The sequence below is a fragment of the Bombina bombina genome, chromosome 4 (assembly GCF_027579735.1).
Source record: "Bombina bombina isolate aBomBom1 chromosome 4, aBomBom1.pri, whole genome shotgun sequence".
NCBI classification, from domain to species: domain Eukaryota; kingdom Metazoa; phylum Chordata; class Amphibia; order Anura; family Bombinatoridae; genus Bombina; species Bombina bombina.
The window spans coordinates 138645235-138664224 of NC_069502.1; the positions used below are offsets into that span (position 1 = coordinate 138645235).

Here is an 18990-nt window from a genome sequence, read left to right on the forward strand (position 1 = left end):
CAACAAAAAAAAAAACTACTATCTTTGCTAAATCTTTGATTTAACTTCTATCCCTGAATCACTTGTATGTCTTATTAGTATTATAAGAAGGTGATCATTTTTGTTCTTTTAAAAAAAGTTTTATTTATAGTGGTTAGATGACCATAAAAGCTTTTTAGGAAAATATTTTCATTAGTAAACCTTATTGCAGATGTGTCTATCCAGCTTTCTTTTCAAATATCTCCTTTGCGGCAGTTATAGTTGTTGAGATTTTATTTTTAAATGATCTGCTTGTGTAACTTTACAATGAACAAATTATAAACTTAATTATCTCAATTTTAGCATTTCTTACTCATAAAACCTGTATCTCTCAAACACACACCATATATTTTTATTACATACATGTATTACCCATCTAATGTCCCTGAGGACAGTGGCACTCTGTAGGATATTGCTTTATGACCATCAGGTGGTGCAGTAACAGAACTGCAGGTATCCTTGTGTGTGGATTTCCCTCCATAAATGGCTGAAGAAGTCTTTAATTTCAAGCATTTTCTGTGTCAAGTACTACATGTTGGACCCAAGTATAAACAGTTTAACTTTACCCTTTTGGAGGGATATATATATAATATTTTTTTTTTTGTTAGCAGTTTATCAACTGTTATAATATATAAGCTGCTAAAAGCTGTAGCAATGTGTCACTGTTTTCCCTGGAAGGACAAGGGTTAAAATGTAAGCTCCCAACACCTCTCTCCCCCCCCCCCCCCCCATGATGTGATCAACGTATCGCCCAAGAAAAAAAGGTGGTTACAACAAGCGTTGACTCATGGGCAGGACGCCCTAACCTTTGTGGTTCATACAGTCGTACAACTATTGTATAACTAATGCTGTAGTGCTGTGTAATGTATTGGCACTTTTTAAATAATAGAAAATTGTGCTAAACCAACTCACACCCAATTGCAGGGACTATGTAATGGGTGCGCGAGGAGGTGGATCTGTAATGACCCTAAGCATGTGAGATTGCGCTGACTGAGCGTGCAGTCAGCACTCGCCTTCTGCCCACTTTTCAGACAGGATGTTTGTTCTCTAATTACAGACCTGTCTTGTTCTCTGTTTATTGTAGGTGATCTGGGGAAAGTCTCTGCTATCCATAGCTCTATAGAGATTGTGGAGGGGTGAGATTTATTTGCTGAATAACTTTATGTGGAAATCTAAATACTTTAGACCTAATGAATATTAATATCAGCCCTGAAATTTTAAATCTCTCCCTAACAACAATCATTAACCAATATGGGCATTTAATTCCAGCAAGCATAGTTAAATCGTTCCAAATGATAGATCTTCTAAATCATGCTTTTTTTATAGCCTTTTTTATGACCTTGACAGTAATTTTAAAGGGATATTAAGGCAATTATGTATGCGTAGTGGCAACAGCACTGTATTGAAAAATGAGTACAAAATAAATGTTTTAAACACATTTTGTAATGACAATGTTATTAGTTTTTCTGCAGTCCAGGTGCCTCATAATTATTTAGTTAGTGACAGATAATACAACACAAGTAATGTTGAATGTTGCAGGGTCACCATGACAGTTTTCACAATTAAAGTGATCAAAACAAAGTATTTTGCAGAGATGCATCATTATACACATTGAGGGGAATTCAAAGTTGTGCTTTTAAGGTTAGATGTATTCTAAAGTATAAGGCTGTGCTCTGAATGGAGAGGTGGCGTTCACAGAAGAGAGGGTAGACACATGGAAGTGTGTTCCAGCAGAGATTGTACAGATGAATCGTGTTATTTAAATACAATTACACTGATGGTGTTTAGTAACATTCAGCCATATTGGTTTTATTTGCACTTAATTGTTCATAGAGTAAAGCAAAAACAACCTGGAAATTTAAACTGTATTTTTTATGCTGGTTTTTATGTTGATAGGAGATTGTCATTACATCAATCCATTCATGAGAGTTGTTAACCAGTGATCAGAAGTACTTCCTGTGCAGAAATCTTTATTTTCTGTGAAAAAAGGTCACATTTCATTGCTGCCCTGACATGACTGATAGACAATTTGACCACAATGTCCTCTGAAAGTCAGTACTTTACCTGAATAGCAATTAGGTAGCCTGGTGGTCAGGATTTTTTTTTTCCCCTCTACAAGAACGGCCCAGTGCCAGCTCTTTGTGTGTGAAACTAAAACATTTTCTTGTGCATTGAAAGGCACCAGTAATATTGAGGTAATAACTGAGATACAAGACTTCAAAAAAACTATAATTTTGCCTTAGAAAGAAATCTGAGAGATGTGTATATTACTTGGGAAGTTAACTCCCTGTTTCATTATTTTCTGACAACTAAGTGGTTGACTATTTGGATCTGTAAGTGGTGAACACTAAAATTCAGTGCTTTTTGTGTGTTTTTTTTTTTTTTTTCTCCCACTTTTATTTAAAGGGACAGTCTAGTCCAAAAAAACATTCATGATTCAGATAGGGCATGCCATTTTAAACAACTTTCCAATTTACTTTTATCACCAATTTTGATATGTTCTCTTGGTATTCTTAGTTGAAATCTTAACCTAGGATGTTCATATGCTAATTTCTTAGACCTTGAAGGCCGCCTCTTAAAGGGACAGTATACTGTAAAATAGTTTTTCCCTTAATGTGTTTACAATTGCTTTTTTTACCAACTGCAGTGTAAAAAATGTATGAAAATTAGCTTTTTAAGGTTTATTTGTGTATATTAAAGCTCTGATTTTGTGTTTTGAAGCCACAACCTAATAAAATGGGTTGAGCTTGTAGGTATAATCAGATCTCATTACTGTATCACATTGTGCACATATACCTGCTTCTTTATCTTATATCTGTCTTTAAAACAATCACCAGTACTTGTAGAGAACAATGGAAAATCAACATTTTATTACCTTATCTCTGTTTTATCACGCTGGGAGTGTAATTTCTTCTGCTGGCTGTGTTTACAAAGCTTATCTATAGCTGGTACGCGCGGCCACAAACTTTCAGAATAGGTGGGGATACCACATGCTAAATTAACAATTTCAAATGCCAATATAAGGGTAAAGGAGCTACTTGTAAACAATTTAATACACTCCAGCAGGTAAAGTGGATCATTGGGAACAAATTAAAGGGGAGAAAATTTGAGTAAACTGTCCCTTTAAGAATGCATTTTAACAGGTTTTTCACCACTAGAGGGTGTTAGTTCATGTTTTTCATATAGATAACACTGTGCTTGTACACGTGAAGTTACCTGGGAGCCATCACTGATTGACTAAACTGCAAGTCTGTCAAAAGAACAAATAAAGGGGCAATCTGCAGAGGCTTAGGTACAAGATAATCACAGAGGTAAAAATGTATAAATATAACTGTTGGTTATGCAAAACTAGGGAATGGGTAAACAAGGGATTATCTATCTTTTAAAACAATAACAATTCTGGTGTAAACTGTCCCTTTTAAAGGGACATTAAACCCAATTTTTTTCTTTCATGATTTAGAGAGTATACAATTTTAAACAAATTTCTAATTTTCTTTTATCTAATTTGCTTCATTCTCTTGATTTCCTTTGCTTAAAAACATATCTAGATAGGGCCAGAAGCTGCTGATTGGTGGCTGCACATAGATTCCTCGTGATTGGCTGTCGTGTGCACTGCTGTTTCTTCAACAAAGGATATCTAAAAAAATAAATAGGAATATTGTTTAAAATTGTATTCTCTATCTGAATCATGAAATAAAAATTGGGGTTTAATGTCCCTTTAAAGGCTAGTAAAGTCATATTCTGTGTTGCAGCTAAACTAGGGCATATTTTTTTCAGAAACGGATATTGTGAGGTGTTGCTGTCCCCCAATCAAGATGTGGGCGTTTTCAGTGTCGTCCATTGAGCTTCTCTTGTGGATCAGCTGTGTATAGACACGCACTTCCTGTTAGAGATGTAAAATCACAAGACAGTTGTTGTACCTTTCACCTTCTTTCCCAAGCATTTTTAACACATTCAGTTAGTGTTTCTTCATATAATTTTAATGTAATTACATGAGTAATCTCACACTTTGGCTGTATTGGAACGACCTGAAAACCAGAAATTGTGCCATACTATTTCAAGTGCACTTTGCCTCATTAAAAATGACACAAAGCTTGGTGACGCCCCCACATAACAGATCCAAGCGAACCAGCCAATCGGTGATTGCTGAAGAACCTGCTACTAATTCTCACCTGTATCTTTTTTTTTTTTTTTTTTTGTGTGGTATGGATAAGGGAAAGTGGTTAACCGCGCCCCCCCCCCCCCCCACCTTGAGTGTACAGAGCTAGTTATGGCAGTAATCTACTCCGAGCTGGCTTTGTGTTACTTCAATGAGGCTTTTAAAGCTAGACTGGAAAAGCAAATACAATTTCTCTTCATCCCCATACTGTCCATACATTGTAAGCAAGTTTTTTTTTTTTTTTTTTTCCCTTCTAAATCACAAAACTGAAACTTGAAATACTGAATAGGAAAGAAAAAATATCTGGATATTTTTTTTTTATTTTTGCAAATATTTGTTCTGCTTGTGGTTTTGCTTTGACATTGTACACCAGCATTACCAATATACATGGTGCTTACCTTTTTATGTTAAAGGGACATGAAACCCACTTTTTTTTTTTTTTTTCTTCATGATTCAGATCGAGCATGCATTTTTAAAGGACCAGTAAATACAGTAGATTTGCATAATCAACAAATGCATGATAACAAGATAATGCAATATCACTTAGTCTGAACTTCAAATGAGTAATAGATTTAAAGTGAAGGTAAATTTTTGATGAATTAGTGCCCGGTTTTTAATAATCCTATTAAAAACAAGGGCACTATAATTCATCAAAATTTAAATTTTACTCCTTTTCTTCAAGAACTTATCTTTTAATCCTGACAGCCGCTGCAGCGCTTCCTCCAATCACGGCGTGCATCAGGCCATGATAGATTTCCTCCCTCCCCCGGGGGGAAAGCCGTGATTGGAGGAAGCCGGATTTGTCATTTCTGACGTAAGAGGCGGCTTCTGACGGCCGGGGGAATCGCTGGTGTGGCTTTCAAGATTAAAAGGTTCCAGCTACCTTTTCAACAGAGCTAAACTGAGAGCTTCTAAGAGTTTTAAAACCATTTTATACTGGATTTTTATATCCGTATCTGCGCATCTTATTCTTTTATAGTAGTGTCTATTACATGCAGTTATATGAAAATGAGTGCATACTGTCCCTTTAATTTAACAATGTTTACGCAAAGCTGAGGAATGGAAAATACAGGTGTTGTAGACTGTCCCTTAAAGTTTTTATCTTTGCACTTAAAATAAATTAAATACCTGTGTGCGCATTACTGTAATTGTTGTTTGCATGTAAATTGAAAAGCTAAGTAATAAGCCCCTCTCCCCAGCAGCTCCTCTTTACACATCTACCTGTGTGCTGTAAGTGATCTGTAGGCTGAAAGGCCTCTCTGGTGCTACCTGGTCCTCGTGCTGTGTAAACGTACTATGGAGAGATCAGTTTCAGTATTGTGTGCTCCATGGATAGAGTTTCTTTGTTCTGCTTCTTTCTTGTGGTGACGAGTTCACGTCTTCATGGTCATGAACTGAAACACCTGTCCCACTTGTTAGTGAGGTAGATTACAGCCTCACAATATTATGACCTCAGCTTGCTGGGGGGTGGTGTGTATATGTATATATATATATATATATATATATATATATATATATATATATATATATATATATATATATATATATATATATATATATATATATATTTTTGCATTTCTTGCCTTTCTATCATGTTAGACATATGATTGCGTGCACACAGATATATCAGAAAACCTGCAGTTCCTCAGAACAGTGATTCCCTACTCCAGTCCTCAGGACCCTTAACAGGCCAGAGAACAGGTGAAATATTCAGCTGATAGGGGAGCGATTAATTTCACCTGTGCTCTAATCAGGATATAATGAATATCTGGCCTGTCAAGGGTCCTGATGACTGGGTTTGGGATATGCTGCTTTAGGAAGAAGCAGGTTTGCAAATCACATTTGCAAGAATGATTCTAACTGAATTGTTTGTCTATTGTAATGAGCTTGATAAAGTTGGGCACCAACTGCACCTTGAATATGAGCCATTTTATAAATTGGTGAAAAGCTAAGTATATATCAGCATTAAAGTGAGGGTAAATTCATATCTCTAACTGTGTACTATAATAGTCTACAATAAAAGATGAGTCTCAATTGATACTTATTATTTGAAATATTGTTTTAACTTTTTTTTTTTTAAATTTCATTACCCTGTTACATGTGTTCATACATATATACACACACAGTATATATAATGGTCTTGATGGGCAGGGGTGCACTATATGCCCTCATATTTTATCAGCAGGAATCCAAACTGTGCAAGTGCAGTTCTAAGGAATATCCAACAGCCATCTTTTGCAGGACTCTTCAAACCCAGAAGCCAGGGAGCCACTGGCTCCAAGAATGTTACCCCTGGCTCCTAAATTTTTGGGTTATTCTCCATGTATCTATATTCAAATATCACTGCCTGGCTCCTAAATTTTAAACAGATTTGTCTGGTCTATTGCATAGCTATTCACTGTTTGCTGCTGCGGTCTCGGCTGCACGTGCCCCATGTGCGACATACCCCTAGCACTTACAACATTTCACTGTTGTACATTATAATAGTGTGTGTGTGTAATAAATATATGTATGTATGTTGCATTCATTTGATTCCAAAGACTAATAGCCAGTTTTTAATCCCGTTGAATTTGCATGTGGGCCTGACCCCTACATAGATACGCAGCCCCTAGTTAAACGGGTGTATACGGTAACATTTGATCTGCGCTGTCTGGTTATGCTAAATCTTGTGTGCCTATCATACTTGCATTTCCATTTCACACGTGTTGTTGTTTTTCTGCTCCATTTAAGTCCTTTTTTCAAGACTGCAGGTGTGTTTAATATATATAGACGCAAAGCAAGTAGAAAAATAATTTTTGCTCAGCGTGTTTTTAAATTTGTCATGCTTGGCTGCAAATGTTTTCTTTTGAAAACCAGCTATCCTTTTGTGTACAGAGTGCATTTATATGGAGATTGGTTTGCTTTTCTGAAATGTTTGGATAAAAACCAAGAAATCAAAATGACTTTTTGTTTTCCTTTTTACACTATTATACATGTCAATAGACCAGTGAAAGTCCGTAAATGTCCTGCTGAGGGCCACATATGCACCCAGAGATTAGACCATTCAGTGTTTTTAGTTTGGTCTCACAAGAATAAATCCATAAATCCTGTGTTTTGGGGGTGAGTCAGTATATCATATAGAGATTGACAAATAATGGAATTTTACAACTCCAGCTCCTTGTGTGGTGCTGACTGATAAATCATATAATACACAAGTGGCAGGTTCCCACTGTGCAACAAGGGGTTGAATCACTGTTGTGTGGTCCTGACAGTCAGTGGGTTAAACCACTTCTGTGAGTATTTGTGCAGCATGGGTCTACATCTTGATATTCTGGGCGTGTTCCAGTAAGTCAAAGGGTTAAATATTTGTGGGGACCCCCCCTGCATTCAAAAGGATACAATTTGTGTTTTACATTGAAGATTTTACCCCTTGATTGCCTTGCTTGTTGTGACAGTCAAATCATTAAATCAGTGCTTTTTATCTCCTAATGAAACAGTTTTAACCTATTTGCCCTTGTATTTTTAAGTGGTTTGCTCCCTCATTTAGATAATATAGGTAATACAAGAGTTTTTTTTTTTTTTTTTGGGATCTGCATTCTTTCAAATATTGCTCATGGCCGTACTGCAGCACATGATCTTCTGGAGACTTGTCCTGAAGTGCTCAGGGTTAAATCACTAAGCAATAAAAACATTTATCTGCTAGTTCTTCAAAAGAACAGAGGAGATCTTCATGGGGAATATAAATCTTTTTGTTTACAGCTCCTAAACAGAACAGATAAGAAATGTATATCTTCTAGCAGAAATCAAAAAGGACAAGTCATTGATTAGCTTGTGGGTGACCTTTCTCTAATGATCAGAAACCAACACATGGCCACAATGTTAAGAGGGTAAATGTTTAAACGTGTTTACGGCCTGTACATGCTAATTTATTGCTATACCTTCAGGTAAAGGTTATTTCACTCCTCCCTCCTGAAACTTTCTTTTTATGGAGTGACTTTACGGAGTGTTATCCACTTGGTTGGTGTTAAAACTATATAGCTGATGCCATTTTACAGTTTACCTTGTGTTAGATGACTTGTGGGACTCATTTTTCCAATGGGGTTTTACCACCAATTTTTTTTTTTATATCACTTCTGATCCTGAAGAGGCTTTATTCCTTACTACATTTGTATTGATTTTAGTCTTCTGCTTGATGTTCAGAAGTATGGCTTTTTTTTTTTTTTTTTTTTTTTTTTTTTTTAAATCTAAATGCCTAATAGTAGCCACACAAGCCAGATAGCTGCCTCATTCTGGACGTCTCATTGATTTCCCTGGGATTTAAAGTGACGGGGGACTCAAATGTTTTCATGATTCAAACAGAACATGTAATTTTAAACAACTTTCCAGTTTGTTTCTATTATCTATATTGCTTCATTCTTTTGTTATCCTTAGCTGAAAAGCATATCTAGGTAGGCTCGCGTTCAGTGCCAAATGCAACTACCATTTTTGCTTTTAAATATCATTGTGTGCTTGCCAGTGAGTGCCAGACTTTGGGTTTGTTTTGTTTGTAATTTTCCCATATGTGCTTTTCACCCAGTCTGGTCAGGGGTTAACTGCCTGATTATCTGGGAACTGTACAGCTGTCTGTAACTATTCAGGGCTGTGGGTTTTACAGTGACTTAGGATGTATACCCCGCCTAGTCATACATTGCAGTCCATCTTTGTGTTTGTCTGCAATGTATTATGTCCGCCTGTCCGCAAATTTCTGGCTCCTGAGTTTTGAACAAATTTGTCAAGCCCTGCCTTACATAATGTAAAACTGATAATTGTTGATAGCGGTCAGCATTTAAGAGGAAGCTGTCCCTGGCAACACCTGTAACATAGTTACTTCCTGAAATATATTTATTACATATTACTATGGAAAAACAAGCACATTACATTCTAAAAGCTAATCTTATGTTGACAGCCATCCTCTGAAAATTATGTTTAGTAGATTCACCCTGTAGTCTAAATCTCTGTTGGATGAACAATAATAAAAAAATATTGTCCTTAAAGGGACACTCAATCAAAATTAAACTTTCATTATTCAGATAGAGCATGCCATTTTAAACAACTTTCCAATTTACTACCATTAACAAAATGTGCACAGTCTTTTTATATTTAAACTTTTTGAGTCACCAGCTCCTACTGAGCATGTTCAAGAATAAGAGTATGCATTTGTGAATGGCTGATTGCTGTCACATGGTACGTGTATGCATTTGTGATTGGCTGATGGCTGTCACATGGTACAGGGGGAGTGGAAAAAGACATAACTTTTAAAATTATCAGAAAAAAAAATCTAATACTCATTTGAATTTTAGACTAAGTGCTATTGCATTGTCTTGTTATCTTGCATTTGTTGTTTATGCAAATCTACTGTGTTGACTGGTCCTTTAAGAGAAGCCTACTGTTTATTTTTGTATAAAATAAAAAATATTTATAAACTCCCTTCACTTTATACCAGATGTTGAGATAGGTATTTCATATTTTAGGTATTGCAAGTTTATTGAACATAAAAGGGATAGTCTAGTCAAAATTATTAAACTATTATGATGAGCATGCCATTTTAAGCAGCTTTCTATCTGAATCATGAAAGTTTAATTTTGACTAGAGGGACTATACCTTTTAAGGCCCATCTGTTTTTTAAAGAGTTTTAGATTGTAATATAAAATGTTAGATAATGTCTTGTAATAAAAAATAAAATGCAATATACTATATATTCAATTTTTCTTCATGAAACAATGAGAATGATGGGCTTCCTAGTCAACTTCAATTTAATTTTTATAAAGTAATGGATGATACCATGTTGAAACCTAGGTTTCCCTCTTATCTCTTTTCTTGAGGATTTTTAGTGGCAGATATAAAACTGGCAATAAAGAGTCTAAACACTGAGGAAAACATGCTAGATAGTGTTTTTTTTTGTTTTGTTTTTTTAAATTTTCCTATTCAATGCCGTCATTGTTGGCTCAGTTAAAGGGACAGTATACACCAATTTTCATATAACTGTGTGTTATAGACACTGCTATAAAGAATACTATGCACAGATACTGATAAAATCCAGTATAAAACAGTTTAAAAACATACTTGGAAGCTTCCAGTTTAGCTATGTCTAAAAGGTAGCTGGAACACCCATTGCAAGTGGGAAATATCAGACACCCCCCTCCCCTTCATTTGCATATGAGAAGACCCTTTACACAAACAGAAGCAAGCTGGAGTGGGTATATGTTGGTATCCTCCTAAAACTTTGGGGCTTGGTTAGGAGTCTGAAAATCAGAGCAATGTTATTTAAAAAATAATCAAAATGATCCATTTAAATCCCCCCCCCAAAAAAAACAAAAAAACAAAACAACTTTATGGGCTATATAAATCTACAAAACATTTATGCAAAGAAAAAACGTGTAATGTCCCTTTAAGTGTTAGGGGCAGATATAAAACAGTCAGTATACACATTGTGCTTAGCTAACAAGATTAGAAAAGGTGAAACCTAGGTTTCAGCATGGCTACACCCACAACTTTATAAAAACAAAAAGGCTTTTTATAGAACTAAATCTTAACACTTTTTTTAAAAATATTTATTACTAATGTATTTGCTTTGAATACATCGTTATGTAGTCTTTACAGAGACAAACACATCCTCACACCACAAGCATTAGATCATCACTAGGGGAATTACGATACAACCATTGTTTAGCCCTTCGGACTTTATTGATATTAAATCTGTTTTCACTGAAATCATTGTTTTCCCTGCAAAGTTTGCATATTTCTCTTGCACAATGTGTTTTCTTCCTGGTACATTATAATTTCACATTTATAAGATAAATCTGTGTTGAAATTGACTTCCATTAACAGGTCTAGACTTGATGTTCAGCATCCTACTGGAAAAAGCCTGCTGAGGTTGGCGGTGGTAATTTAGCGGAGGTTTGTTCTAGGTACTTTATGTTGATTCCAAAAGTGATGTAATGCGTGGTTTATAGAGACGTGTCTTTGCCGGCACAAATGGAAAATAAAGTCCTGCGTACAGTCTCTCTATGCCATGATTCCTGGTGTGACTATACATTGTAGTACAAGTGTTATCAACATCCTATCACATTTAGGTGACAAGCATTTTTGATAGTCAAGGAATCGAGTTGTTTGTACCAAGTCAGTATGCCCCATTCCCAATTAAAGGGATGTGAAAGACCATTTTTTTTTAGTTTAACTTCTATTCTTTGTTTAAGAAATATCCAGGTAGGATGCCAAGCACATTTCTGTACATGACAGGAAACACTGCTGGCAACTACTGTTCTTGCAAATGTATAACATTGTCATAAAACTGCTGCCATATAGTGATCCAGGTACGTGCACACTCCTGAGCTTATGTCCCTGCTTTTCAACAAAAGATACCAAGAGAATAAATATAAAATATGATTAATTAAAGTAGGTTAGAAAGTTTGTTTAAAATTGCATACTCTCTGAATCATGAAAGCCAAGTTTTGTGTTTTATGTCCCTTTAAGTGCAACAAAGGGATGTCCACTCCTTTTTATGTCCCCTTAAAGGACACATTACGATTGTAATATATTTAATGATGTGTAGAAAGCAAACTTTTAAATATTCTTTCAATATTGTGTCCCCTTTTCCTGTAATTTAACTCTGAAACATGTTTGTTTTCTCATTTTCATTGTTTATTTAAAGTAATAAATATTGTAACCTAGGTTTACCTTTCTTCTGTTGAGGACAATTAAGGACAGATATGTCTTTACCACACACTTATTAATTGCCTGATGTCCTTAACAGAAAAGAAAGATGAGGGGTAACTTAGGTTTCAGCATGGCAGTGACTAGGGCTGCACGATTAATCGCATATGTGATTTAAAACCGCGATTAATCGCCGCGATTTTAAAACTGCGAGGAGTCGCGATTGTTCCCTACATAAAAAAATTCCTTTAGAAGTGGCTGTAATGCATTAATTTATTTGTGATTTCTTGCAAACCAGCTCTATCTAGTGGCTGCTTTTAGCACACATTTGTAAAATGGCTCTTTTACTTTCACTTTCTGTTCTCATAAGCAGCCGATCAATCGAAATCTAAAAGCAGAGCCCATGCAGGAATGAAGAGGGAAAGCCACTTACTTATATTTCCCCCTAGGGATGTCTTCAGTCTGAAACTTAGGGTATATAAACATTATGGAACCTCCCACACAATCTCCTGCTCTCTGAGAAACGGCTCAAATACATAGCAGATGCAGTTAACCCCACGGCTCCCAAAAAGGCTAAAACTGCAGTCCCCTCTGCTGCTGGGTTAACTTAACTGCATCTACAATGTATTTTATATCAGCAAGGCACAGCATTTCTGAAAGGAGCAGCCCCCCACCCCTATATATGAGAGGGGGGGGGGAGATATGGATGGATGTGGCTTACACTGCTTCATTTGTTAATCATACCACTGTCCACAGTTAGAATGACTGTCCAAGAAAACATGACAATGTTGTGTGTCATAAGACCTAATAACTGTTTAGTGGCTACTATTTAATCACATCACAGGCAGCAAATTTTATTTTAACTATTTTGTTATTTGTGTTTTTATGCTACAAGAGTGTATTGGACATTGAGAAACATGTACATTAAGATTCTGTAGTGTTAAATAAAATGTATAATGCAAAATGAAGGTGTTATAGTCCTTTATAAGAAAATTGCGATTAAATCGCAATCGCTGTTTTTTTTTAAAAAAAATTGATTTTTTTTTTTTTTCCCCATATCGCCAGCCCTAGCAGTGACCATTACTTCACAGAAACTAAATCTTTACACTCACCTTCACTCTTTAGATAAATAAAATAGTTTTTAAATACATATACTATCAGTCTAATCTTTGTTTTGAATACATTGTTTTTATCTAGTTTTTTTATTTACTGTTTAAAGTGAATGTCAATTTTGATGCTAAAGTGCCCGTTTTTTAAAAAATTCAATTAAAAACAGGGGCACATTAATTCATCAAAATTTACATTTCACTCCTGTTGTGAAAAAAAACTTACTTTTTTTTAATCTTGACAACCGCTCCAGCTTCCTTCACCTGTCACAAAGCCTCTTCCTGGGTCTAAAATTAGGAATCCGGCTTCCTCCAATCACGGCGTTGAATCAGACACTGATTCTTCCCCGGGGGGAAGCCGTGATTGGAGTATGACCTATCCATCATTTCTGATGTCAGAAATGGCTTGCAATGACCGGAGGAAGCTGGAGCTGCTGTCAAGATTAAAAGGTATTTTTTTTTTTTTTTTTTTTTTTCACAACAGGAGTGAAATGTAAATTTTAATGAATTAAAATGCCCCTGTTTTTAATCAAATGTTTAAAAACCGGGCACTTTAGCATCAAAATTGACATTCACTTTACACTAGATTTTATTTGCATAAATGTTTTTTGTAGATCTATTTATATAGCCCATCTGGTAGTGTTTTCATGAAAATTTATAATTTTGCTTATTTTTTTATGAACATTGTACTGATTTTCATATGTATATATGCGTTTACAAACTCTGTTTATCGGTAGAAGGGCGGAGGTGGGGAGTGTTTGCTCTTTTTGTTTACTCAACCCCTTTCAGTAGGTGTCCCAGACTACCTCATCAACAGTGCTGAACTGTGAGCTTCTCGATAGGTTTTATACTGTATTTTTATATCAGTATCTGTGCATATTCTTCTTTGTAGTAGTATCTATTACATAGTAATATAAAAATTGGTGTATACTGTCCCTTAGATCTAAATGCTCATTTAGTATCTCACTTTCCCCCCCCCCCCCCAACATGGGGTTGCGGGTTGCTGCTAGGCAGGAATTCCATATACTCTGACTACAGAGGGTACTTGTGTTTTCAGTGTTTCCAATATTCACTTTTTGATATAGCATATCAACTCAAGAAGTCAGATAGTCATAAAAAATATAAACCAGTTTTTATTTCTCATAAAATAACTAAGACATGGAATTAAAGAGACTGTTAGACTTCTGCATTTTGGCTAATGAGCCTTAATCATGGACCAGGTTAGATTTCCTAAATCCCACCTCTTACGTATTTTGGACCCATCAGTACAATATTGCATAATATCTGCAATGTTGCCTCTTTGCCCTTTTAATGCCTGTGGTGTTTTTTGTTTTTGTTTTTTTGTTTTGTTACAGAATAAGTTTGTCAATCCCTTTCTGTAAGCATACAATTTTATAATGAATCGTTACCATTGGGCCGGTTACAAGTTTAAATTGATGGTAAATCCTTGCGTTTGTGAAAAGCTAGGATTTACCAAAGGGGACTTTCAGTCATTAAGTATAAAATACTTAATGTTGAAAGTTCCTTTGTCTGAAGCGTTTGCCACACAGAGCACCTCAGGCAGCCCACGGCAGAACGCTATTTTGCTGTGAGGTAATTTTAGCCAATAACGTGCTAGCTATCCGGCATGGCACCAGCTGGCCCGCACGGCTATTGGCTAAGTCGGGTGGAAACGTCACTTCACAGCAAAATAGCATTCTGCCGTGGGCTGCCTGAGGTGCTCAGTGCGGCGAACGCTTCAGACAAATAAAGAAACTTTCAGCATGAAATATTTTATAGATCTATTTATATAGCCCATAAAGTTGTGGTGTGTCGTGTGTTTTTTTTTTTTTTTTTTTTTTTTTTTAAATTGTATAGTTTTGCTTATTTTTAAATAACATTGCTCTGATTTTCAGACTCCTAACCAAGCCCCAAAGTTTTAGGAGAATACTGACGTAGTCCTACTCCAACTTGCTGCTGTTTGTGTAAAGGGTCTTTTCATATGCAAAAGAAGGGGAGGGGGGGGAGTGTCTTATTTACCACTTGCAGTTGGCTTTCCAGCTACCTTTTTCAACAGAGCTAAACTGAGTTTCTAAGTAAGTTTTTAAACAGTTTTATACTGGATTTTTACATCAGTATCTGTGCATCCTATTCTTTATAGTAGTGTCTATTACATGCAGTTATATGAAAATTGGTGTATAGTATACTGTCCCTTTAAGGAAAAAAGACAAAACTCTGTATTTTATTCTAAAAGAAACCAAAGTACAATCACATGAACCAAAATAGAATTACTGTAACTTGTTTTATAGTACTTTTTATACTACACTTTGATTTAGTTTTTTTTTTTATTTATTTAATTGTACCCTTAAATGAGTTCCAATGATTTCATGTTTTGTGACTCGTTAGTTTCAGATATCACCAGCGCCTGACGTGTGAAGACTTTAGTGACTCAACCAGTTTTTACAGAGGGTCATTATAGTTAACACCGGATCATTACCTGAGATTACGCACTATTATATCATTTTCTCAGGGCAAGCCTGCTATGCTGTTATGACCCGTCTGTACCTTACAATAGCTATTGGTTTTATTCTAAACCTAATTGTTTGCTGTTATAATTTGTACATTTTTACTATATCGGAGCATTGTTTGAGTGTGAAAAAAAAAGCCATTTAAGAGACTAAGAGGGATAGAGCACTTAAAGGGGCATAAACAAATTTGATTTACCCTAAAACTAATTTATATCACAAGTTAAGGAGTTGCCGTAAAAAGATTTCTGCACTGCTCTAAGCAATCACTGTACATTAGGTAGCTGGAATTTTACATTATACTTGGGATACATAATTTAATCACCACTTTTAGGGGGTACTTTACAGAAGAAAAACAAGCAAATGAAACCTAATTTTATGTTGAATGTTGAAATGTTATTAATTTAGGGGGATTAAAACTTTGTTTTCCCTTTTTAAATAGTGTTCAATTCTATGCAATGAAAACCATTTGTTTTTAGCAATGAGTGTTAAAGGGACACTCAAGTCAAAATAAACTTACGATTCAGATAGAGCAGCAGTTTTAAGACAAATTTACTTCCATTATCATAATAAATGTGATAAAGTGCAAATAAGTATTAGTGCAAGATTTTAAAAATGGATATGTCAGTCCACAAAAATGTTGTATAAACAAATGAGTCCCCCTCTGCAGCTCCAAACATAACACGGCAACAGTTCAAAGTAAGCACACTCACCCGGCAGAAAGTAAACGTGTGCGAGGCTCCACAATGCGGTAACGGATCGATCTCCTAGCAACCCGGAGTGTTCATCCACTCCAGTCTGGATCCCCAGCTTGAGAAAGGGCTTAGTCTTAGCCCAAAACGTTGCTTTACTGGTCCCTGTATGTAAAATAAAGGTCATTTTGATTCACCACAGCTGGAGACTACTTTTCTATTTGGGTCCCGCAATGCCAACCTTATAAGCACCGATTAAACCGAAACTCCTAGCAGGGTGAGCGTTCCGTCGATGCTCGATAGCAGCACAGACTGCCAACACAGCGAGCTGTTCTTCCGACTGATGTCTTGCCGTGACGTTGACCAATCATAGCCACTGTGGGTCTGTTTGATTATCCAAAAATAATGTTGACTAGAAGAAATATAGTGACCCAACCCTTCAGATGGTCCTCAGATGAGAGAAAACACAATATGGTGTAATACTGTATAGGAACGAATATTTCCTTTTATTGATGGATGATTCACTATTCACGTGTGATGGAACTAAGGCAAGCTCAGTTATGCGCATCCCACAGCATGTGTAAGAAAAATAATTTATTAAAAAAACTATAATTATTCAGCGATACTCTTAGTACATAGGGTTCCAAATATGAGACTGTACACAAACACTGTTCAGAGTAAGCCAACAAACTGGATGGATAGAGAGCAGACAAAGAACTGCTCCACACACCGTTAACTCTGGCCGGCAAGGTTTCACTCCGCCCCTAATATCACTGGCACGCGGTGACGTAATGAGTGTAGGTAAACGTTCCGACGTATGTTTCGCTGTTTTGTGCTAAATTTGAAAAAGCTGTTGGCAGTCTTTTTATATTCACACTTTCTGGAGAACAAGATCTTAATGAGCATGTGCACAATCTCACAGGGTATACGCACACTAGTCTCTGGTTGGCTGTCACGATACAGGGAGACAGATAATGGGAGAAAAAATAAATTTGTCAGGAAAAAAAAAATCTGCTTATTTGAAATTCAGGGTAAGTACTATTGCATTGTATTTTTATTATGCACTTGTTCTGTAATTCTACTGCATTGAGTAGCCCTGTAAAGATGGAATTAAAGGGACAGTTTACTTGAATTTTTTGTTTTTGTTTCAAAAGATAGATCACCCATTCCCCAGTTGTTCATAACCATCTGTTTATTACCTTTTACCATTTTATTAACTTGTATCTAAGCCTCTGCAGACAGTTCCCTTCTCAGTGGTTTTTCCAAGTTTGAATTTCAGCCAATTAGTGCTGACTCATGCATAATTCCACAGGAGTGAGCACAATGTTATCGATATGGCACATATGAACCAGAACTGTCTAGTGATGAAAAGCTAATATATAAGCACTGATATAAGAGGCGGCCTTAAAGGGCTTATAAATCAGTTTTAGTCTACCTAGACGTAGCTTTTAACAAAGAATACCAAGAGCACTAAACAAATTTGATGAAAGTAAACTGTAAAGTTGTTTAAAATTACATGCCCTATCTGAATCGTGAGTTTAATTTTGACTTTACTGTCCTTTTAAACAGAGCTCCATATCACTATATATAAATCAAAGCTTCACTAAAACACCCAGAAGTGATAAGCCATGATTCAATGCTACTAAGAGCAAAATATGCTTGGAATAGAAATTGGCAGCAAAATACAGAGAGAGAGAGAGACTAAAAAGCAAAGTGAAATGTAGAAATCCACTTGAACTAAACACAAAAACAAGTTTCAAAGAAATAGCAAGTTTAGATAAAGTATTTTTCCAGGTCATTTCTAGGGGTTGACGGTGTTAAAATTCAAATTCGAATGATAGAACAAATTTTATTGTTTGAAATTTGATTTGGGAAATCAACTGTTGATAAGAACAAATATTCTTTACATTTTGAAAATGGAATGTTTCTGGTTTTCGAATATCATTTTTGAATTTCAATATTACATTTTATAAAAGGTACCTGTAGATTAGAAATACTATTTTGAAATCCATTATTAAATAGATTTGCATAAAGCAAATTCCAAATCAAATGTTAGTAATATTTTGCAATTTGATGTAAAATACATAGCTAAATATTCGAAAAAGGAATGTTAGAATGTTTATATGAACATTTGAGATTCTAATGTTAAGAAACATTCGCCCATCCCTAGTCATTTCTAGTTGAAGCTTAGAATAATCCCAGTAAGTCAGTATTTACTGCAAGTTTAGTAATAAAAGCATGCGAGACCTGCTGGTTTGTGTAACAAAGGGTTTTGTGTATCTCATCCTTTTGGACTCCTGTAATTTAAAGGGACAGTCTACTTAAAAATGTTTGTTTAAAAAGATTGATAATCCCTTATTACCCATTCACCAGTTTTGCATAAACCAACACTGTTATATTAATAAAACTTTTTTACCTCCTGTAATTACTTTGTATCTAAGCCTCTGCACACTGCCCCTTATCTCAGTGCTTTTTACAAACTTGAGCTTCAGCCACTTAGTGCTGACTTGTGCATAACTCCACAGGAGTGAGCACAATGTTATCTATTATGGCAAACATGAACTAGCTGCATCTTTCTGTGAAAAGCTAATAAAATGCACTGAGAAAAGAGATGGCCTTGAAGGGTTTAGAAATCAGAAAATGCAATTTCTCATACATGTTATACTCTGCAGCTTGTATAACAAGTCATTTGAAAATACATTCATATAAAAACCAATTTTACAGTGTACTGTCCCTTTAAACAAAGAATACCAAGAGAACAAAGCAAATTTGATGATAAAAGTAAATTGTAAAGTGGTTTAAAATTACATTCCCTATCTGAATCATAAGTTGTGTTTTTT

General features: G+C 35.6%; 1 protein-coding gene across 1 annotated transcript in view; it reads left to right on the forward strand.

Annotated features, from left to right (window-relative positions):
- SDC1 (syndecan 1) overlaps window positions 1–18990 on the forward strand; it is a 222247-nt gene that overhangs the window by 1227 nt on the left and 202030 nt on the right. The gene's annotated exons all lie outside the window — the stretch shown is intronic.